Source organism: Hemitrygon akajei, chromosome 24 (assembly GCF_048418815.1).
Source record: "Hemitrygon akajei chromosome 24, sHemAka1.3, whole genome shotgun sequence".
NCBI lineage: Eukaryota > Metazoa > Chordata > Chondrichthyes > Myliobatiformes > Dasyatidae > Hemitrygon > Hemitrygon akajei.
In genome coordinates this window covers 4,098,225-4,123,084 of record NC_133147.1, presented here as the reverse complement: position 1 = coordinate 4,123,084, position 24,860 = coordinate 4,098,225, and the positions used below count along the sequence as shown (strand labels likewise).

The following is a 24,860-nucleotide window of genomic DNA, read 5'->3' as shown; positions in this document are numbered from 1 at the left end:
GGCTTTCAAGGTGTACCTAATAATACATGAGTGTAGGTCACATCGAACATCACACAGCTATCGGGCAGGAAAAAGAGCTGTCATCCTTCCTATATTACTGTATGCAGCTGAATCATGGATCACCTACAGTCAGCACCTGATAGCCCTGAAGCAATACCACTAAAGATCCTTACAAAAGATTTTGAGGATCAGCTGGAAGAACAGACCCATCCACACCAGCATACAGGAGGAGGCCAACATGAACAGCATCTCCACCACGATAAATCAACACCAACTCCGATGGATCAGTCATGTCATCTGGATGCCTAACTCATGACTCCCCAAACAAATCCTTTACTCACAGTTGAAGGAAGGTCAGAGAGCCCCTGAAGGGGTCAAATGAAACCCTTCAAAAACATCAAGATCAGCCAGAAGAAATTCAACGTTACACCTAAAATCTGGGAAGAAATTGCCCTCAGTAGATACACCTAGAGGAAGTTTGTTCAAGAGGAAGTTGCGCTGCATGAGGCTGATCTCTGCTGTGCCGCAGAGAACAAGCGGCAGGTCCAAGAGGAAGAGACCAAACAATCAAAAGACCCAACCTACTAACCATAGCCACCAATTATTCTTGCCTGCTCTGCACCAGAATATGTGGATCCCAACCAACTGAGGACCCAGCAATAGACAACCCCTTAAGAGAACATTATTCTCGACTCAAATGATTGCATTATATATAAACACAGGCAAGTGGGTTTTAGTGGCTATGGGTAGGTGGTCGGCATACATAATGTGGGCCGAAGGGCTTATTCCCTCGCTGTTTGACACACTGTTCAGTAGCTAAGGTTATGCCTCTTTGAGACAGCAGTCCGTAACCCGAGCCCTGCTCGCAATATAGAGCACAACAGCATCACAATGAATTTGTAGTGAAATATTATTAATAATAACAATAATAATAATAATAACAATAATAATAATATTAATAATAATTACCAACAGTAGTGAGAATAATGAGTGTTCAACAATTCTGGAAGCTCATTAAATCGTCAAAAGTCTGTAAAATTCCGGAATTCCGGAAGTGAGACCAAGTCCTCACCCTCTCTCCACCTCCCACCCAACCCCACTTGCAACTCGGGAGAGCAGTTGGTGGGGGGGTGCAGAATGGTTCGGGGCCCGGGGAAGGAATAGGGCCGTCCTCTCTCTCAGCCACATATGTAGAGAGTCCAGAGGTGGTGGCAACGGAGAGGCGGGTGGGGAAGATGAAAGGGAGGGAGGGGAGAACCTCCACAGGGGACTGGTCTCTCGTCTGAAATGTCTCATCTTCCAACTCCTTGAAAACGAGACAGCGGCTGACTGCTGTGACAGGAGGGGGGGGTGGGGTGATGGAGCGAAGGTTCACCCTCCCTCTCTCTTTCCTCGCTGGGGAGCTCCCCGCTCCCTCTCCCCCTCCAACCATCAGGGCTGTTCCACCTTCTTCACTGAGATGCGCTTCTTCCGCGCAGCAAGCATCTCGTAGAACGGGTCGATGCTGACAGCTGCCCTGTGGGGTGGGGTGGAAAAGAAAAGGGAAGAGATTAACTGAAGCACGTCAAGGTGCGGGGAGCCTCTGCCGCGGATGCACAGGATCGCAAAGGGCCATCAAGGGCAGCTTCAAGAATCGGTGCATGAAGAAGACAGCATTCATCACTGAGGACCCTCACCACCCAGGACAGAGATTCTTCCTGTATCCCTCAGTTATGATTGCTACCATTGGGGATGAGATACAGGACTCTGAAGACCTCACACTCAACCTTTTACGACATATGATATAGTACCGGAACATAGTCCCACAATGTTGTGCCAAGTTTTTAACCTACATAATCAATCTAACCCTTCTCTCCTACATAGCCCATAACCCTCCATTTCTCTTTCATCCATATGCCTGTTTCAGAATCTCTTAGAAGTCCTTAATGTTTCTACCAGCGCACAAGGCAGGTAGTTTCACGTACCCATCACCCTCTATGTAAAATACTTAACTCTGACATCACCTTATACTTTCCTCCAACTACTTTAAAATTATGCCCCCTTATATTAGCCATTACTGCTCTGGGAAAATGTCTCTGTCTGTCCAGTCGATCTACAAAGGGTGATTGATAAGTTTGTGGCCTAAGGTAGAAGGGAGTCAATTTTAGAAAACCTAGCACATTTATTTTTCAACATAGTTCCCTCCTACGTTTGCACACTTAGTCCAGCAGTTGTGGAGCATACTGATCTTGGGCCTCCGGAAACTGTCCACAGCATGGGTGATTGATAAGTTTGTGGCCTAAGGTAGACGGAGATGAGTTATACAGCTCTCATTACATGCACATGCAGTTCAATTCTGAGTGATTATGCAGAGTTTGAAGTTAGTAACTCTACCTTAGGCCACAAACTTATCAATCACCCCGATGAGTTATTAACTTCAAACTTTCTGTATATCACTCAAAGAGTTGAACTGCATGTGCATGTAACGAGAGCTGTATAACTCATCTCCTTCTACGAACTTATCAATCACCCCTGCTGTAGACACTTTCTGGAGGTCCAAGATCTGTATGCTCTACGACTGCTGGACTAAGTGTGTAAATGTAGGAGGGGACTATGTTGAAAAATAAAGGTTTTCTAAAATCGACTTCTTCTACCTTAGGCCACGAACTTATCAATCACCCCTCGTATGCCTCTTACCATCTCTGTCACCTGTCATCCTCTTCCTCTCCAAGGAGAAAAGCCAAGCTCACTCAACCCATCCTCACAAGACATGCTCTCTGATCCAGGCAGAATCTCTTCAGCACTCTCTCTAAACTTTCCACATTCTTCCCATAACGTGACCAAAACAAACACAATACTCCAAGTGTAGTCTAACCAGGGTTTTATAGAGCTGCAACATTAACTCAATACTCCAACTAATGAAGGCCAACACACTATACATCACTCTATCAACAGTCATAGAAAAGTAGAGCAGAAAAGGCTGCCCTTCTAGACTGTGTTGAACCATTTAAACTGCCTACTCCCATCGACGTACCAGGACCACAGCCCTCCAGACCCATACCATCCACGTACCTATCCAAACTTCTCTGAAACATTGAAATCGAGCTCACTTGCGCTGGCAGCTCATTTCACATTCTCATGTCCCTCTGAGTGAAGAAGCTTCCCCTCATGGTCCCCTTAAACGTTTCACCTTTCATCTTTCACCCACGATGCTCAGTATCTTCAAGAGGCGGTGCCTCAAGAAAGCAGCATTCAATCTTGAGCACCATCATCACATTTTACATCCTCTCTTCTTGCTACTATCAGCAGGGAAGAGATACAGGAGCCTGAAGACACACACTCAATGTTTTAGAAATGGCTTCTTCCCCTCCGCCATCAGATTTCTGAACGGTCCATGAATGTATGATTACTACCCCTCTATTCCTCACTTGTACCATTTGGACACATAACAGCACAGTATGGGCCTTTACCCATGAAGTTGTGTCTCTTTTTTGGCCTACTGAATCATCAATCTAATCCTTCTCTTCTTTACAGCTCATAACCCTCCACAAACAAGAGAAGGTCTGCAGATGCTGGTAATCAAAGTAACACACACAAAAATGCTGGAGCAACTCAGCATCTATGGAAAAGAGTAAACAGTCAACATTTCAGGCCAAGACCCTTAACCACTGATGATCTGGTGTGTCATATAAAAGGGGGTGGAATAAAAGAACTTGTGCAGTCAATTATTTTATGTTTTTTATTTGTAATTAACTTAGATCACTTTGTAGAGATCTGTTCACTGTGACACAATAGAATCTTTTTCTGTTGATCAGTGTCAAAAAAGCCAAATTAAATCCACTGTGATTCAATGCTGTAAAACAAAAAAAAAAAAAAAATTTCCAAGGAGGAGCGAATTTTTTTTATAGGCACTGTATATACAGTGGCATTCAAAAGTTTGGGCACACCTGGTCAAAATTTCTGTTACTGTGAATAGTTAAGTGAGCAGAAGATGAACTAATCTCCAAAAGTCATAAAGTCAAAGATGAAACATTCTATTCTATTCAACATTTTAAGCAAGATTAGTGTATTATTTTTGTTTTGTACAATTTTAGAGTGAAAAAAAGGAAAGGAGCACCATGCAAAAGTTTGGGCACCCCAAAAGATTTGAGATCTCAGATAACTTTTACCAATGTCTCAGACCTTAATTAGCTTGTTAGGGCTATGGCTCGTTCACAGTTGTCATTAGGAAAGGCCAGGTGATGCAAATTTCAAAGCTTTATAAATACCCTGACTCCTCAAACCTTATCCCAACAATCAGCAGCCATGGGCTCCTCTAAGCAGCTGCCTAGCACTCTGAAAATTAAAATAAATGATGCCCACAAAACAGGAGAAGGCTATAAGAAGATAGCAAAGTGTTTACAGGTAGCCGTTTCCTCAGTTCGTAATGTAATTCAGAAATGGCAGTTACCAGGAACGGTGGAGGTCAAGTTGAGGTCTGGAAGACCAAGAAAACTTTCTGAGAGAACTGCCCGTAGGATTGCTAGAAAGGAAAATCAAAACCTCCATTTGACTGCAAAAGACCTTCAGGAAGAATTAGCAGACTCTGAAGTGGTGGTGCACTGTTCTACTGTGCAGCGACACCTGCACAAATATGACCTTCATGGAAGAGTCATCAAAAGAAAACCTTTCCTGTGTCCTCACCACAAAATTCAGAGTCAGAAGTTTGCAAAGGAACATCTAAACAAGCCTGATGCATTTTGGAAACAAGTCCTGTGGACTGATGAAGTTAAAATAGATCTTTTTGGCTGCAATGAGCAAAGGTATGTTTGGAGAAAAAAGGGTGCAGAATTTCATGAAAAGAACACACCAACTGTTAATTAAGCACGGGGGTGAATCGACCATGCTTTGGGCTTGTGTTGTAGACAGTGGCACGGGGAACATTTCATTGGTACAGGGAAGAATGAATTCAATTAAATACCAGCAAATTCTGGAAGCAAACATCACACCGTCTGTAGAAAAGCTGAAGATGAAAAGAGGATGGCTTCTACAACAGGATAATGATCCTAAACACACCTCAAAATCCACAATGGACTACCTCAAGAGGAGCAAGCTGAAGGTTTTGCCATGGCCCTCACAGACCCTCGACCTAAACATCATCAAAAGTCTGTGGATAGACCTCAAAAGAGCAGTGCATGCAAGACGGCCCAAGAATCTCTCAGAACTAGAAGCCTTTTGCAAGGAAGAATGCGCAAAAAATCCCCCAAACAAGAATTGAAAGACTCTTAGCTGTCTGCAGAAAGCGTTTACAAGCTGTGCTACTTGCCAAAGGGGGTGTTACTAAGTACTGACCATGCAGGGTACCCAAACTTTTGCTTCGAGCCTTTTTCCTTTTATGTTATTTTGAAACTGTAAAAGATGTAAATAAAAAAGTAACCTTGCTTACAATATTAAAGAAATGTATCACCTTTAAACTTTATGCTTTTTGGATATGCCTTATGCCTGTGCCTCTCTACTTCCCCTCGCTCCCTCTTTTGCTATCCTCTCTCTCTCTTGTTCAAGCTTAATTGTCATTCAACCACACATGAATACAGTCAAACAAAACAGCATTCCTCCAAAGCCAAGGTGCAAGACACAGTCCCAAAGGGGCACAGCTCTGATAGTTACAACAACAGGAAACAATACAGACCCAAACACCCCAAGTCCCTCAGTGTCATGGTCTGTAGATTGATGGTGCTTAGGATGTTGTCCCAGTTTTCCACTGAGTAAGCACTGCAGAGCAGCACCGATGTGAGGTCCCCTACCGCCCTCCCAGGCCTCATTCCCTCTCTGCCACCGTTCCCAACCCAAGAACTCACTTGATGCACTTGATCCACTCATCTTTCTCCTCGGGAGTTGGGGCGGAGATGCGATACACCATGTGGTTGCCCTCTACCACGCGGCCATCTGCCTCCGTCTTGCAGGCCTTGATTAGCTGGCCTCGGTTATTGGGGATGTACAGCTCAAAGCAGTTCTGCGGGGGGGGCGGGGTGGAAAGAAATGGAGACGGACATGGGAGAGGTGAGAGAAGGGAGTTGGGAAGGTATAAGGGTTAAAGCAGGAGGAGGAGAAGAGGAGAGCGGGGAAAGGAGTGGGGGGGCAGAATGAGGTGGGGAGGGAGGGGGGCAAGAGGGAGAGGGAGAAGGGTTAGAGGGAGGGGGGTAGGAGAAAGAAAGAGGGAAGACAGGGGAGGGCACGAGGAGAGGGGGTTTGAGGGAGTTAGGGAGAGAGAGGGAGAAAGTCAAAGAGAGATTGTCAGTATGTGCGTGAGTATGTGTGTTAGTGTGTGAGGGTACAAGTGAGTGTGTGATTCTGTGAGTCCTCTGTGGTTGACGGGGTTTCCCCATTCAATCACGGCTGATACTTTCTTTTACCCCTCCAAAGAAATTTCTCTGTATTTCTGTTTTAAATGGACTCCACTCTATCCTTGGGCTGCTCCCCCTTGTCCTAGACTCCAGCACCATGGGAAACATTCTTTCTATATCTACTCCATCTAGGCTTTTCAATATGTGAAAGGTTTCAATGAGATCCCCCCTGCATTTGCCTTCCTCACCACTCACTGTACCTGCAAGTTAACCTTCAGGCTGTTCTGTACAAAGACTCCCAAGTCCCTTTGCATCTCAATTTTTTTCATTTTCTTCCCAGTTAGAAAATATTCAGCACATTTATTTCTACTACCAAACTCCATGGCCGTGCATTTTACAACATTGTATTTCATTTGCCATTTTCTTGCCCTTTCTCCAAATCTAACCCCTTCTACAGCCGACCAGTTTCCTCAACACTACCTGTCCCTCCACCAATCTTTGTATCATCTGCAAACTTAGCAACAAAGCCTTCTATTCCATCATCTAAATCATTGGTATACAGCATAAAAAGAAGTGGTTCCAACCCCGACCCCTACAGATCACCACTAGTCACTGGCAGCCAAACAGAAAAGAACCTCTTTATTCCCACTCGCTGCCTCCTACCAATCAGCCAATGCTCTAGCCATGCGAGTAACATTCCTGTAACACCATGGGCTCTGCAGGCTCATGTGTGGCACCTTGTCAAAGGCCTGCTGAAATCCAAATATACAATACCCACTGCATCCCTTGTATTTATCCTGCTTGTAATCTCCTCAAAGAATTCCAACATGTTCATCAAGAATTTTCCTTTAAGGAAACTATGCTGACTTTTTTTTCCAGCATAGTACAGGCCCTTCAGCCCTCCATGTTGTGCCGACCCATATAATTCTTTTAAAAAAAGGTACTAAACCCACACTACCCCATAACCCTCCATTTTTCTTTCATCCATGTATCAGTCCAAGAGGATCTTTTATACCCCTAATGTTTTAGCCTCCACCACCAACCCTGGCAAGTCATTCCAGGCACTCACAACCCTTTCTGTAAAAAACTTACCCCTGATGTCTCCCCTAAACTTCCCTCCCTTAATTTTGTACATATGCCCTCTGGTGTTTGCTAATGGTGCCCTCGGAAATAGATACTGACTATCCACCTTATCTATGCCTCTCATAATCTTGTAGACCTCTATCAAGTCCCCTCTCACTCTTCTACGCTTCAAAGAGAAAAGTCTCAGCAATTCTAACCTTGCTTCATATGACTTGTTCTCCAAACCAGGCAACATCCTGGTAAATCTGAAAGGCAAGCACGAGGAAATCTGCAGATGCTGGAAATTCAAGCAACACACACAAAATGCTGGTCCCACCAGCATTTTGTGGATCCTGCTAAATCTCCTCTGCACCCTCTCCATAGCTTCCACATCCTTCCTATAATGAGGTGACCAGAATTGAACACAATACTCTGTGCAGTCTCACCAGAGATTTGTAGAGTTGCAAAATGACCTCTCTACTCTTGAACTCAATACCCCTGTTAATGAAGCCTAGCATCCCATAGGCCTTCTTAACTACCCTATCAACCTGTGCAGCGACCTTGAGGGATGCAGGATTTGAAACCCAAGGTCTCTTTGCTCATCCACACTCTTAAGTAACTGACCATTAATCCTGTACTCAGTCTTCTGGTTTGTCCTTCCAAAATGCATCACCTCACACTTGATTGAACTCACACCAGATTGAACTCCATCTGCCATTTTTCTGCCCAACTCTGCAGCCTGTCTATATCCTCTTGTAACCTTTGACAACCTACAGCTCCATCCACAACTCCTCCAATCTTCATGTCATCCACAAACTTACTCACCCATCCTTCCGCCTCTACATCCAGGTCATTTATAAAAATCACAAATAGCAGGGGTCCCAGGACAGATCCCTGCGGCACTCCACTAGTCACTGACCTCCAGGCAGAATATTTTCCTTCCACAACTACCCTCTGCTTTCTTCCTTTAAGCCAATTTTTTATCCGAACAGCCAAGGTTCCACTTATCCCATGCCTCATGACTTTCTGAATGAGTCTCTCGTGAGGGACCTTGTCAAATGCTTTGCTAAATTCTATGTAGACCACATCCACTGCCCTACCCTCATCAATTTCTTTTGTTACCTCTTCAAAAAACTCAATCAGGCTCGTGAGGCACAATCTTCCCTTCACAAAGCCATGTTGACTATCCATGAGTAGACTGTACTTCTCCAAATGCTTGAGGATCATATCCTTAAGAATCCTTTCCAATAGTTTGCAGACCACCGACATAAGGCTCACCGGTCTATAGTTCCCAGGTTTCTCCCTATTACCTTTTTTAAACAAGGAAACTACATTTGCCATTCTTCAGTCCTCTGGCACTTCCCCTGCAGCCAAAGAGGATTCAAAGATCATAGCTAATGCTCCTGCAATCTTTTCTCTCAATTCCCACAACAACATGGGGTGTATCATATCCGGCCCTGGGGAGTTATCAATCTTAATGTTTTTAAGAAGATCCAGCACTTCTTCCTTAATCTCCACATTGTCCAGCAGACAGGACCGCTCAACTTCAACCTCATCCTGATCAAGATCCTTTTCACTTGTGAATACTGAAGCAAAGTATTCATTTAGGATATCCTCAACCTCCTCTGCCTCCAGGCACATGTTGCTGTTCCCCTCATTATTGAGTCCCCTATCACTACCACTCCCCTCTTCTCCCTCTTTCCCTTCTGCACCACAGACCCATGCTCAGTGCCAGTAGCCCGGTCTCCACAATATTCCCCTGGGGAGGTCATCCCCCACAACAGTATCCAAAATGGTGTACTTATTATTGAGGGAAATGGTCACAGGCACGCTCTGCTGTAACTGGCTATTCATATTTCCATTTCTCCTGACAGTCACCCAGTTACTTGTCTCCTGCATCTTAGGGGTGACTACTTCCCTGTAGCCGATCGATTATCTCCTCACTCTCCCAAACAAGCTGAAGGTCCAGCTGCTGCTCCAGATCCCTAACACGACCTTCAAGGAGATGCAGCTGGATGCAATTCACACACAGTGTAGTTCCCTGGGAGACACTGGGTCTCCCAGGACTCCAACATCAGGCATGAAGAACACACAACAGCTATTTACTACACTAGGTACAGCAAGGGGGGTGGGGGGGGAGAAACAAAAAAGGGAATCTTAACAGAAACTTACCCAGAGCTAACGCCTCTTCTGAGCCGAAGCCTCCTTTGAGCCAAAGCCTTACACTCCTACACTCACCACTGGCCTGCTCCCAACAGTGACCACACCGCTTGTCCCTTCCGTACTTTTAAACAAGCATTGCCGACCTGTGAGAAACCTCATCGCTGTGGCCTGCCCCTGCCGCTGATTGGGCCACCGGAGTTTGGAGGATGGTGGGAGTGGAAGAGCTCACGTGAATGTGGGATCAGTATAAATGGTTGGCTATGACTCAATGGACCGAAGGAGCCATTCCCTTGCTGATTCATTCTCCCGCAGATCCCACTGCTTCTGAACATGGCATCAGGCGAGTCTGTGCTAAGCTATCAAGCACTGGTCCCATTTCATTCTCCCAACATCCCCATCAACTACCCCCCCCCACCCACCCACATACTGGGGATCCATTTTACAGTGGGCAGTTTCCCCAACCACCTGGGATGTGGGAGGTATATGGAGCACCTGGAAAGGGAAACCCCACACAAACTGTGCAAACTCCACACCGATCGACACTACACTCACACAGACCTTTCAAGCTCTCTCTCCGTAACACACAGCCTCTCAAATGTGCCTCTCTCACACATCCTCACTTGCACACAGCCTCCCCTCCCTAACACCCACACAGACCTCTCCCACACAGTCCCCCCTTTCTCAGTCTCTCACACACACACACGTCTCCCTCCATCTCCTTCACGCACACACCTCCTCCCCTTTCGCGCGCGCACTTCTCCCCCTCCCTCGCACGTGCACTTCCCCTCTCACACACACACACACTCACTCAGACGGGAGACAGTGAAAGGTAACTGTGATAAAGGGTGTGAATAAAGCTGAAAGAAAAACTCAGCCATGATTGAATGAAAGCAGACTCGAGGGGCATGATGGCCGGTCTCTCGCGTACATCTGGCTGGGAGGCCGGATTCAGCAGCACTGCCCTCAGGTTAACGATGATGTTGAAGTGTGCGTCAGACAGCGGAACGGGGGTCAGGGGAGAACACTCACCGGCTTCCTGGGGTCTTCCACCTCACGGATGCTCAGGTTCTCCAATGGTATGATTCCCCTCGGCTCCTTGTCCTGTGTGGCAGCAAAGGAAGAAGGGTTCAGGGCAAGGCCGGAGTGGTGGGGAAACAGAGAGAGTCAAAGTATGGGGAGAGGTGGGGGAACACAGGAAGAGTGAGAACGAGGGAATACAGAGGGTGAGAGCAGGGTAGGGGTGGGGGAAATGGTGAGAGCGAGGGAAGGGTTAGAGAAAGAGAGAGGGATGGGGAGGGAACACAGAGAGATGGGCATAGCAAGGGAAGAGCTGGAGAAACAGAAAGAGTTGGGGTAGGGAGAGTGGAGTAAGGGACAGAGGGGAAGGTGGAGGGGACAAGAGAGCTGCCAAGGGAAGCACAAGTACAAATGGAGGAGTGATGGGGTGGCGGAAGGAGTGAATCCTCGGATATGCCCCTCCCCATCCACAGTCTGTCCCCATCCCTACTCACCGTTGTGTACTCGAAGTAGTAGAGGCAGTTGTCCGTCAGAATGAACCATCGGCGTTTCCACGTCTTCACCCTGCCCCCTGTCCCATTGACACATGAGAGCAGACAGAAGGCAAGGAGTGTGAAGGGGTGTGGAATGGGGGAGGGGGGCAAAGGAAGGAGACAGAGGGAAGGAGGGGGCAGGATGGACAGATAGAAGGGGAAGGGGAGAGGGATGGATGGAAGAATGAGGAGGATGACAGAGGGAGGGAAGGCAAAGGGGAGGGGGGACAGAGAGACAGAAGTAGAATAGGAGGGGGACAGAGGGAGTGGAAGGGGGCATCAGTGGGAGGGAGGGAGGGAAGAGAGGGGGATGGAAGGTAGGCGAGAGGAAGTGGAGAGAAACAGACAATGAGACCACTTCCCATCCCATCCTCGCTCGCGTGCCCTAGTCAATGCCACCTATGCTGCCCCGGAACAGCCCTCCTCCATGAGAAATAGTCGCCCCTCCGCAACTCGATGAGGAAATACAGGAGCCTGGACAATTCAGGAATGGTTTCTACCCTCTGCCATCATGCTTCTGGACATTCCATGAAGCCATGATACCACCTCACTATCTTAAAGCACTGCCTTTTCATGTCTTGCACAGGATCACAAAAGGCCACAGTGATTTGTGCACCCAGCCAGCTCCATCACGGGCTCAACCCTACCCACCATCGAGGGCTTCTTGCTAAGAGCCAATGAGTGGCAGGGTGGCGATATGCCTCTCCCAAAGGAGGTGTAAGGCGCTCCTTCCCTCTGCTAGCTGCAGGTCACCCTTGAGTGAGGTGTAGCACCCACTTAGCCCCCCCACAACCCCCGATCGTTCACGTGGAGCCATGGGAGCAGTTGTTGGATGGTGGTATGAGCAGCCAGTGCAGATCACAATTTCTGGTTATGCGACCACTGATGCCAGGTAGACAATCTCTGAAGAAAATGGATAATGGCTGGGGTCACCTGTCTTGTAAAGACACTACCCTGAAGGCATTGGTAAACCACTTCTGTAGAAAAATTTACCAAGACCAAGCATGGCCATGAGACCACGATGGCCTACGTCATACCACATAATGACAATGGTGGAGCTGTCATGCACCATTAAGGACCCCCACCACCCAGGACATGCCCTCTTCTCATTGACACCATCAGTGAGGAGGTACAGGAGCCCGAAGACACACACTCAGTTTCAGGAACAGTTTCTTCCCCTCCACCATGAGATTTCTGAAAGGACCACGGACCATGAATACTACCTCACTATTAGTCTTGTGAACTATTTACTTTCTGACAGCTTATTCTGATTTGCCTGCACTGTATTGTTGCCACAGAACAACTAATTTCACAACTAATGTCACTGAGAATAAACTTGATTCTGATTAAGGCCATGAGCATGTACCGATTCACTCTTTCCCCCTCTCACACGACCTCTCCCCATGCTGACACAAAACCCCTGAACCTATCCACCTCCCTGGAGCACACAGACAGGACGTTCCCCCTGCCCATTTCTCTCCGTTGTACTCTCCCTCACCCACTCCCTCTCTCACTCCATTTTATTTTCTTTCTGCCCTCTTTATCAAGTCAAGTTTATTGTCATTGCTGGTACAGTACACAGTAAAACAAATCAACGTTCCTCCAGGACCCTGGTGCGACATGAAACAACACAAAACTACACTAGACAATGTGAGACAGCACAAGGCTACACTAGACTACGTAAAACAACATAAAAACTGCACTAGACTACAGACCAGCACAGGACTACATAAAGTGCACAAAACAGTGCAGGGCAGTACAATAATTAATAAACAAGACAATAGGCACAGTAGAGGACAAATTTTAATATAATAAATGATGTAGATGTCAGTCTAGACTGGGTATTGAGGAATCTGATGTCTTGGGGGAAGAAATTGTTGCAGTCTGATCGTGAGAGCCGGAATGCTTCGGTACCATTTGCCAGATGGCAGGAGGGAGAAGAGTTTGTGTGAGGGGTGCATGGGGTCCTTCATAATGCTATTAGCTTTGCGGGTGCAGCGTGTGGTATAAATGTCTGTCATGGCGGGAAGAGAGACCCCAATGATCTTCTCAGCTGACCTCACTATCCGCTGCAGGGTCTTGCGATCTGAGACGGTGCAATTCCCGAGTCATGCAGTGATGCAGCTGCTCAGGATGCTCTCAATACAACCCCTGTAGAATGTGATGAGGATGGGGGAGGGGTGGGAAATGGACTTTTCTCAGCCTTCGCAGAAAGTAGAGATGCTGCTGGGCTTTCTTGGCTATGGAGCTGGTGTTGAGGGACCAGCTGAGATTCTCCGCCAGGTGAACACCAAGAAATTTGTTGCTCTCCCTTCCACTCCACCTCCCAACCTCTCTCCCGCTCCCCCTCTAATTCTATGGCTGCCCCTTCCTCCACCTCTGTCCTTCCTCCCCATCACTCCCTCCTCTCTTTGCCACACTCTTTTCACATTTGGCCTCCTCCCTTCCTCTCACTCTGCTCTCTCACCACTCTCTTCCCTTCCCCTTCTCCCTTCCCCTTCTCCCTCCCCTCATCTCTCCCCCCTCCCTTCCCCTTTCTCTTCCCTTCCCCTTCTTCCTCCCCTTATCCCTCTCCCTCCCTCCGACTCTGCCCCCTCATGCTTTCTAGCCCTCCCTCCCTCTCCCTACCACCCAACCGCTCACTCCTCTGTGTCCACTATTCCATCTCTCATTTCTGCCCCCTCCACTTTGCCCTTCCTCTTGCTCCCATCCCTCCTCCCTGGCTCCTTTATCTGTCCCCTATTGCATCCCCTTTTATTCCCATTTCTGCCCCCTACTCATGTCTTGGCAACCTCCGCTCTCCTCTGTCCCCACCACCCCAGCCCTTTCCTTCGTCAGGATGCTGTTCATCGACTACAGCTCATCATTTAATACCATCATTCCCACAATATGTTTGAGAAGTTGCAGAACCTGGGCCTCTGTACCTCCATCTGCAATTGGATCCTCGACTTCCTAACCGGAAGACCACAGTTTGTGCGGATTGGTGATAACATATCCTCCTCACTGACAATCAACACTGGTGCACCTCAGGAGCCCACTGCTCTACTCTCTGTATACACATGACTGTGTGGCTAGGCATAGCTCAAATACCATTCACAAATTTGCTGACGATACAACCATTGTTGGTAGAATCTCAGGTGCTGAGAGAAGGGCATAAAGGAGTGAGATATGTCAACTAGTGGAATGGTGCCGCAGCAACCAAAAGAGCTGATTGTGAACTTCAGAAAGGGTAAGACAAAGGAACACATACCAATCCTCATAGAGGGATCAGAAGTGGTGAGGGTGAGCAGATTCAAGTTCCTGGGTGTCAAGATCTCTGAGGATCTAACCTGGTCCCAACATATTGATGCAGTCATAAAGAAGGCAAGACAGCGGCTATACTTTATTAGGAGTTTGAAGAGATTTGGCATGTCAACAAATACACTCAAAACCTTCTATAGTTGTACTGTGGAGAGGATTCTGACAGGCTGCAGCACCGTCTGGTATGGAATGACCGAAAAAAGCTGCAGAAGGTTGTAAATTTAGTCAGCTCCATCCTGCGCACTAGCCTACAAAGTACCCAGGACATCTTTAGGGAGCAGTATCTCAGAAAGGCAGTGTCCATTATAAAAGACATCCAGCACTCAGGGCATGCCCTTTTCTCACTGTTACCATTGGGTAGGACGTACAGAAGCCTGAAGACACACACTCAGTGATTCAGGAACAGCTTCTTCCCCTCTGCCATCTGATTCCTAAATAGACATTGAAGCTTTGGACACCACCTCACGTTTTTTTTTTAAAATATACAGTATTTCTGTTTTTGCACATTTTTAAAAAAAATCTATTCAATATATATAATTGATTTACTTGTTTATTTATTGTTTTTTATATTTTATTTTTATTTTTTCCTCACTCTGCTAGATTATATATTGCATTGAACTGCTGCTAAGTTAACACATTTCACGTCACATGCCAGTGATAATAAACCTGATTCTGATTCTCTGCCTGCTCCTCTCTTAGACCTACCCTTCCACATCTACCACCTCTCTCTCTCACCCTCCTTCCTGTCCCACTCTGCCCCATCCTCCCCCCCCCCCCACATAATCCACCTCTTTACCTCTCCCCCTCTTCCTCTTCCGCTCCCACATCAGTCACTATTGACTGCCCAGGGGTAACACCCAAGCACGTGGTGAGCGAGACAGACTGGAGGAGGGCAGTGGGTTGTGGAGATCCTGTGGGTCAGATTAGAGGAGTGTTAGTGGATGTGTACAACATAATTTAGGGCTCAGGAACAGTGTGGGGCAGAGGAAACCACAGGAGCAAGGGAGGGAGCGAGAGAGGGAAGCAAGGAATACAGGATTGAAACTGAGGGAGTAACATGGGAGGGAGACAGGGAGGGGTGACAGGCAATGAAGAGGAAGGGGAGACAGGGAAGAGAGCAAAGGGGAGGGTGTGGAGAGGTGGTGGAGTGGAGGGAAGGTGGTTTGACGGGTGGAGATTTCATGAGAGAGAGGGATGTGGGGTAATGGGAAGGTGAGAGATAGGATTGCAAAAAGGGTGTTGGACAGAAGTGGCAGCGTGTATATCTAATCTACCTCACCAGGAAGTGGGGTAAAAGGTGATCACGAGCAAACCCTCCACTGTTTCCATATCTGCGGATGGGTTCTGTATTGTGCTGCAGGTTTTCAATGTTACTCCCACTGGGAGAGAGGCAGGAAAATCCTGGGTTCAGAACTGGTCCCAGGTAAGTTCGAGAAAGGAAATTCCTCACCCTGAACTTCATTCCCAACTGCCAGCATAGTGGAGGGAGTGGCGTCTTTCCCCTCACCTCCCCTTTGCTACGCCCCCTGAGAAGCAGAATCTGGATTAATATATCTGGCATATGTCATGAAATTTGTTACTTTTTTGCAGTACAGTATAATAAATAATAATAAATATTAAATTAAATAAGCAGCACAAAAGGGGGAGGGATACTGAGGCGGTGTTCATGAGTTAATTTGTCAATTCAGAAACCTGACTGTGGAGGGGAATGAATTTTTCCTGAAACAGCACTCCCTCCCTCCAACCCCCAACACTTAATCCTCTCAGTCCCCGACCAGATCAGACCCACCCCACCAAGCACGCACCCTGGACCCACCCGCACTGCCAAATCTCTGTCTCTCCCCAACTAGGTCATCCTGAGTCACTGAGCTGAGACATACGTACACAGAGACTGGGGAAAGGGAGGGGGGCTGATGGGGTGGAGGAGGGAGATGAAGTGCAGGTAAGAGAGAGTGAGGCTGAGGGGGGGGAAGTGAGGGGAGGTTCGGAGGGTTATACAAGGGAGAGCAGCATGCAGAGGGTGGGGGAGGATGTGATGAGGGAATATGGGGGGTGACGAGGGAGGGGGAGGGAAGAGCGACACAGTTTACGTACCTCCTAGGTTGAGAAGAAGCAGAAAGCAAGCAGAGAGCGAGAGAAGCCGTTCGTCAGCCGAGGGGGAACAGTGCGGAGGTGGGGAACACAGAGGGGGGAGGGAGATGGAGAGGGAGGCCACAGAGGGAGATGGAGGGAGGGGGAAGGAGGGGTGGGAGAGGAGGGGAGTGGAGAGCAGGGGAAGGATAGTGGGGGAAGAGGAGAGGGGAAGAGAGGTGGAAAGATGAAGGAGAGAGAAAGAAGGAAAGGGAAAGGAAAATACAGAAATGGAAGGAGAGAGAGAAATATAAATAGAGAAAGAGAAATAGAGATGGGAAGCAGACATGGAGAGGGAATGAACACATAGGATGGGGAACAGTGGCAGATAATGGGGGAAGGGACAGTGGAGTGGTATAGAGAGGTAGGGATAGAGGCATGGGAGTCAAAAGAAAGAGATGGGGAGATCAAGATGAAGATGGAGATTTTTAGGGATAGAGAGAGACAGTGAGAAACAGACAGACAGAAAGAGAGAGAGAGAGACAGAGAGTCAGCATGAGATATACAATGAGGCGAGGAAAATATATAGAGAGAGCAAAAGGGGGGCAGGAAGTAGAAAGAGGGACAGATACACAGAGAGAGAGAGAGAGAGAGAGAGAGAGAGAGAGAGAAAGAAAAGGTTATTCAAACCCAGGATGGAGGAGGAGAAACCAATAGTTACGAGAGCACACGAAAGGATTGGCAGTAACACAAAGTGGGGTTATCTACTCCTCACGTTCGATCAGTATTGGATGGGGCGGAGAACGAGATGGGGACCCTGTTCCCCGTATCCAGGGTGTTACCCATAACTAAGACGGGAAGAGATCTCCAGTCTGGGCATGCAATGGTTGCCAGTACAGTGGGGTGTTGAGCAGGCTTCTGTCACCTCCCCAGTCACACTGCCCACCTGTCCACCAAGTGGGCGCTCCCTGTAGGGGCGTGTAGTCATCCTGAGCTGTCTCTCTTTCTCTCACTGTCTCACACACACACACACAATCCTTCTGTCTCACACAATCTCTCTCTCTCTGTGCCATGTACACAGACACACACTCTCTCTGCCTTTCACACACACAATCTCTCCCTGCCCCCTCCCTCTCTCTCACACACACACACAATCTCTCCCTGTCTCGCACACACACGGACAATCTCTCCCTGTCTCACTCACAATCTCTCTGTCTCATACACACAATCTTTGTTTCTCTCTCTGTCACACACACACTCACAACCTGTCATGCACACACAAGGACAATCTCTCTGTCTCACAGGCACACAATCTCTCTCTCTCTATCTCACAAACACTCACAACCTGTCACACACACACAATCTCTCTCCATGTTCTCGTTCTCATACACATTCTCTCTCTCTTCCTCCTCCTCCTGCCCTCCCCCCCCCCCCCCCCCTTCGGTTGTCCACCGAAATCTGATGACGACATCCACTCCTTTAACGGTTGAGATCTTTGATGACTATAAAGTCCTATCCTGGACTCTCAAGCTCTATTGCAGGTGGAACATATATATGTGGTAGTTGTGGTGGTAGTGATGGCAACCATGGCTGCATTTCTCCCGGCTCTCTTCTGGTTGTTCTTCCCATCTCCAGAATACAAACCCCGTCCCTACACAGCTGTTGCCAAGTGATACGGTCAGTAGCAACATCCTCCAGATCCTCGGGTCTGATCTTGCACTTCATCTGATCCTCATAGCGCCTCTTTGACCCTCCAGCTGAGCATCAACCATGATGTAGCTGGCCGTGTAACACTCTGCGGGGTAGCTGACATGGGGGCATCCTTATCACGTGACCCAGCCACTGCAGCTGATACTGGGTGATCATGGCCTCAATACTTCTGCAGTTGGTCTTTACAAGTATTTCAGTGTGAGGCACCCGCTCACGCCAGGTAATTCCCAGGATGCACTGAAGGTAGCTTATGTGGAAGCGCTCCAATGACTTGATGTGACAGCTGTAGGTTACCCAAGCTTCATAGCCATAAAGGAGGGTGGTGACACAGACCGCTTGGTATACGGCGACCTTTGTGGAGGGACGAAGGCTCCTGTTCTGAAAGACTCTATGCCGAAGTCGCCCAAAGGCAGCTGATGCCTGATTAATGCGGCTCTAGATGTCATTGTCAATGCTGCTATGGCACTACTGACAGCTTTTCATCACCAACTGTGAAGGCAAGTAGAGTGGATGGGACACTGGTACTCCATTGGCAAACCACTTCCGTCTTTGGTGGTTTTGACAGTCAGCCCCATCCTGCTGTACCGCCACAGCGAGGACAGTCTGAAGATCCTCCGGAGTACGGGCCACAAGAGCACAGTCATCTGCATACTGCAGCTCCAGGACCCGCTCTCTACGGAGTTTGGTGGTTGCGTGGAGCCTCCTGATGTCAAAGAGGTTGCCATCTAATCTGACGTCCAAAGCCACACCGCTGCTGTCTTCAATCTCGTTGTGGAGAAGCTTGGTAACACACAAGAGGAAGATGTTAAAGAGCACAGGCGCTAGCACACACCCCTGCTACACCCCTGTGCATGCAAGGAAGGGCTCAGACTCTTGTCCTCCTATGGTCACCCGAGCAGTCAGTCCATCATGGAACTGGCGGAGGATGTTAACAAATTTATTGGAACAGCCAAACCTGAGGAGGAAATCCCATAAGAGCTCCCTTTGCACAGCGTCAAATGCTTTGGAGAGGTCGACAAAGGCCATAAACAGGTCCTGATGTTGCTCCCGGCACTTTTCCTGAAGCTGATGGACTGTGAAGATCATGTTGATCATGCTCCTGTTCTTCCTAAATCCACGCTGCGATTCAGGCAGCATTGACTCGGTGATGTTGCTGATGAGCCTCTGAAGCATCACCTTAGCCAGGACCTTTCCAGCAACAGGAAGGAGTGATCTGCCCCTACTATTGCCGCAGGTGGCCTTGTCACCCTTTTTCTTATAAATGACAATGATGTTTGCATTTCTCCATTGCTGTGGGATGTTCTCGTCAGTCCAGGCCTTGGTGATGAACTGGTAGAGGGTGCGCATAAACATGTACCTTCCGTTCTTCAGTAACTCAGCAGGGATACTGTCAGTGCCAGGGGACTTGTTGTTCTTAAGGGAATGGACAGTTGATAGAACCTCCTGGAAGGTTGGTCACGGTCATGGATAGGAGGAAGTTCAGGCAATTCGTCCATGATGGTGGGGTCTGCGTCAGAATCCTAATTAAGCAGGGTGTTAAAATGCTCAGCCCACCGGTATTCTGATTCTTCAGAAGTGTTCAACCATCTGCTGTTTTCAGGGGAGCAACGCATCGATTTATTGGGCCACAGATGGTTTTGACAGCATTGTAAAAATTATGCATGTCATTATTATCAGCAAAGGACTGGACTTCATGTGCCCTTTCAGTCCAGCACTCATTTTGTATGGCCCGAATTGCCTTTTGCACTTTCCTCTGAGCTGCCCTGCCAATTCCGCCTGATGCTGGTGGATGAAGGGTTATCTAAAGTTGCCTGGTGTGCTTTGTGCATGTCCGTAAGCAAGTTGTGGATGGTATCTGAGTTATCGTCAAACCAGTCTTGGTTGTTCCTGCTCTTATGGCCGATGGATTGGGCTGCTGCCTCAGAGCGCAGAGCTGATATAGGTTCACTGTTGTTTCATGGTATTTTCTGAACTCAGACAAGGTTCCAGCTCCCTAAGTTTCTCAGCTAGGATGCGTCAAAACTCACTTTTTGCTTCTGTGTTTCTCAGGCAGTTGCAATTTAGGGTTTTGGGTTTTTGCAGCCGCATGGGGGGGGGGGGGGGGGGAGACACACTTTCATATGGAGCTTGGCCACAATCATACAGTGGTCAATCCAGCACTCTGCACCTCTCATGGCACGGGGTGATGAGAACGTCCTTGATGTCACTACATCTCACAATGATGAAGTCGATCATGTGCCAATGTTTAGAATGAGGGTGCATCCACGAGGTCACACACACACACACACACACAAAATATCTCTCTGACTTTCACACACACCTCTCTCTCTGCCTCGCGTGCACAACCTCTCTCTGTCTTGCGCACAATCTTTCTGTCTCGCGCACACACAATCTCTTTCCGTCTCACACACACAATCTCTCTCTCACGCCCACACAGTCTCTCTCTTACACCTTCTCTTGCACACAGACACACTAGCTATCTGTCTCACACACACAATCTCTCTCACACATGCGTGCACACACACACATTCCTTTCTCTCTATCTCTCACAGTTCTTTTCTCTCTGCCTCTGGAACACAACACAAACTCCATTTCTCTCTCTCTGCTACTCACAAACACACGCACTCTCAATCTTGCGCGCACGCACACACACACATATACACACACACAGATCGACTCTTCTCGACACAACCTTCAGCTTGGTGATATGATACAGCAGGTCGGGGGATCCGATAGGAGGACAGAAATTCCACTCCAATCAACTGCTTCCACACCCTAACCCCTGGAGAGAGGAGAACTTCCCAGACAGTTGGGTGCATGGAGTCAGGATGGCTGTGATATCCAGAAATCACTCCCCTGGAGCATCACACCCCACCCAACACCCACTCCCCCAACATTTACTGATCCAGTGAATGACATGGGGCAGGGCTGAACGACGAAAGGAAGGAGGGAAGGAGGGAGCAGGACACAGGCTTGCCAACGGCCAGCAAAAAAAGCGGCACTGTCTGAGGGAGAAAAAGGAGATTGTCAGGATGGATAGGGATGAGGGGAAGAGGAGGAGGAGGATGGGGAGGGGGGAATTGCAGGAGAGGAGGAGCAATAAAGCGGGGAGGAGAAGGAGCTGGGACAGTGGGAGGGGGGGGGGAATATACACAATATGAAGAAAGGTTCAGAGAGAACAGGGATGACTATGGGCTGGGATAATGTGTGGAATGAATGAAGGGAAAGAAGGAGAGGGGAAGGAGGAGGGGGAGAAGGAACGGGGAGAGGGAGGAGTGGAGGGGAGAGAGGGGAGGGCAGGGGCGAGAGAGGAGAGGGAAGGGGGCGTGGCAAGAGAGCAAGGGGTGGGAGGGAGCAGATAAGGGAAGGGGAGAGAGGGAAAGGGGCGAGAGAGGAAGGAGGGGGGAGAGAGAGAGGAAGGGGGAGAGAGGAAGGGGGGGAGAGGAAGGGGGGAGAGGAAGGGGGGAGAGGAAGGGGGGAGAGGAAGGGGGGAGAGGAAGGGGGGGAGAGGAAGGGGGGGGGAGAGGAAGGGGGGGAGAGGAAGGGGGGGAGAGGAAGGGGGGGAGAGGAAGGGGGGGAGAGGAAGGGGGGAGAGGAAGGGGGGGAGAGGAAGGGGGGGAGAGGAAGGGGGGAGAGGAAGGGGGGAGAGGAAGGAGGGGGAGAGGAAGGAGGGGGAGAGGAAGGAGGGGGAGAGGAAGGAGGGGGAGAGAGGAAGGGGAAGGAGGGGGGAGAGAGGAAGGAGGGGGGGAGAGAGGAAGGAGGGGGGAGAGAGGAAGGAGGGGGAGAGAGGAAGGAGGGGGAGAGGGAAGGAGGGGGAGAGAGGGAAGGTGGGGGGAGAGAGGAAGGTGGGGGAGAGAGGAAGGTGGGGGAGAGAGGAAGGAGGGGGAGAGAGGAAGGTGGGGGAGAGAGGAAGGAGGGGGAGAGAGGAAGGAGGGGGAGAGAGGAAGGAGGGGGAGAGAGGAAGGAGGGGGAGAGAGGAAGGAGGGGGAGAGAGGAAGGAGGGGGAGAGAGGAAGGTGGGGGGAGAGAGGAAGGTGGGGGAGAGAGGAAGGTGGGGGAGAGAGGAAGGTGGGGGAGAGAGGAAGGTGGGGGGAGAGAGGAAGGTGGGGGAGAGAGGAAGGTGGGGGAGAGAGGAAGGAGGGGGAGAGAGGAAGGAGGGGGAGAGAGGAAGGAGGGGGAGAGAGGAAGGAGGGGGAGAGAGGAAGGAGGGGGAGAGAGGAAGGAGGGGGAGAGAGGAAGGGAGGGGGGAGAGAGGAAGGAGGGGGAGAGAGGAAGGAGGGGAGGAAGGGGAGAAAGAGGAAGGAGGGGAGAGAGGCAGGAGAGAAGTGGTGGGGAGGGGAGATGTGTGGGGGGCTGCAGTAGCACGTGGGGGGCAGGTACGCATGTGGGGTAGATGTTGGCGAGAGAGGGTGGAGAGGGGGCAATGAGGAGAGAAGCGATTGGGGAGGGGAGGGAGCTGCGTTGAGGGGTAGAGGGAGGCAGAGTGTGAGGTGAGGAGGGGGAGGGGAAGGCATGGTTGGGGGGAGAGCGGTGAGGTGGAAGGGGATGGGGAGAAAGGGAGGGAGGTTGAGGCGGGTTCAAGTCACGTGCAGTGGGGCTATTGTGTTGAGGAATGGTTGTTCTGGGATTTGAGTAGAGCAGAGCAGGAAAGGTGTGCCAGGAAATTTGTGCTGCCCATCGGGTGAGAGGACAGAAGGGTTGAGGTGATGCGGGGTAGGTGGGAAGCTGAGTAGACCCAACCAGCCCACCCACCATCACCGTTCCCCTCCACCGGACCATTTGCTTACTCACCCAATTTGAGTAACCAGCCCTCCCGGTCAGGGTTGAAGAAGGGTGTGGGTCAGGTCATTGCCGTCGTCCTCTGGGATCTTGAAGGGCTCGTTCTTGATGCTCTCGTGGAGGTTCTGTGGTGGGGTGGCAGAGTGAGGGTGAAGAGAGAAGATGGGTTAAAGAGAGAGAGGCAAGCATGAGAGAGAGGTGATAGAGGAAGCGAGAATGTTAGCCCCTCAACACCACCCTCCTTTTGAAGGGTTTATTCCACAAACCCTGCCGAATCCCATTTCCCAGAGTGGTACAGCACAATAAGAGGCTTTTCGGCCCCGGTTATGCAAGCTGACCAGTTCCTCACTCAGTTCATCCAATTTCACTTATAAGTTCGACAACCACAGACCTGTTGGGATTTAAGGGATGGGGAGACGAGGCCCCGCTGGAATAAAAGGGAGCGGGAGACGGCGACCTGGTGAGTTTTAACAGGAGCAGGAGACAGCGTCCCGGCGGGTTCAACGGGAGCGGGAGACGGCGACCTGGTGAGTTTTAACGGGAGCGAGAGACGGTGTCCCGGCGGGGCTCAACGGTGGGAGCGGGGAGACGGCGGACCCGGCGGGCACAACGGGAGCGGGAGACGGCGTCCTGGCGGGCTCAATGGGAGCAGGAGACGGCGTCCCGGCGGGCTCAATGGGAGCGGGAGACGGCGTCCCGGCGGGCTCAACGGGAGTGGGAGACGGTGTCCCGGTGAGTTTTAACGGGAGCGGGAGACGGCGTCCCGTCGGGCTCAACGGGGAGCGGGAGACGATGTCCCGGTGAGTTTTAACGGGAGCGGGAGACGGCGTCTCGGCGGGCTTAACGGGAGCGGGAGACGGTTTGTCCCGGTGAGTTTTAACGGGAGCGGGAGACGGCGTCCTGGTGAATTTAATGGGAGTGGGAGACGGCGTCCCGGCGGGGCTTAACTGGGAGCGGGAGACGGTGGCCCAGTGAGTTTTAACTGGAGCGGGAGACGGCATCCTGGTGAATTTAATGGGAGCGGGAGACAGCGTCCCGGCAGGCTTAACGGGGAGCGAGAGACCATTCCTCTCCCACACCCACCCGGAGCAGCTCCTCAGGAAGGTCACCGCCATCGTTGATGCCACGATTCATGGAGATGAAGCGTTCCACAGTGGGCTTGTCCCGGACGTTGGGGGTTGTGTAGACTGGTGTTCAACATGATGATGGCGAAGGAGAGAACATAACAGGTATCTGTGGGAAGAGGGAAATAAAGGAGGGGAGATAGGGAGGGGGAAGGAGATGGGGGGCAGGAAGAGATAAAGTGTGGGAGATAGTGAATATGGGAAGGGGTTGAGGGAGAGAGGGGTGGTTTGGGTAGAGGGGCATTGGGAAGGGGAGTTCGGGGATGGAGGAGAGTGGGTGAAAGGTGTTGGTGAAGAGGGGACAGGGAAGAGGGTGACAGTGAGGGGGAGGGGTGGTGATAGAAGGAGGTGGTGATGGTGGAAATTGGGGGCGAAGGGTCGAGGAGAGATGTGAACAATCAAGTCAAAACGTGGTCAGTCGCTGCTCTCTCACACAGTACAACTCAGCCCCTCTGGAACAGTGGGGTCAGTGGGCTGGGGGGGTCTACAGGTAGTACAATAATAAACCAATTCTGATGCTCAGCACATCACAGAGACTAGTCCTTCCTCCCTTCCCATTGCCTTGGTAAAGCAGCCAGCATAATCAAAGACTCCCCTCACCCCGGATATTCTCTTTTCTCCCCTCTCCCATCAGGTAGAAGCCTGAAAGCACCTCCCACCGGGCTCAGGGGACAGCTTCGACCCCCGTTATTGGCCTTCTGCACAATGAGATGGAGGCTTGGCCGCACAATCTACCCGGGTTACAACCGTGTAGCTTGTCATTTACCTGCGCTGCACTGCTCCAGCAACTGTTACACACTT

At 49.9% G+C, this 24,860-nt stretch overlaps 1 pseudogene; it reads right to left on the bottom strand.

Moving 5' to 3' along the window:
* Positions 1-892: 892 nt before the first annotated feature.
* Positions 893-24,295, bottom strand: LOC140715816 (cytohesin-2-like; annotated as a pseudogene).
* Between the last annotated feature and the right edge of the window lie 565 nt (positions 24,296-24,860).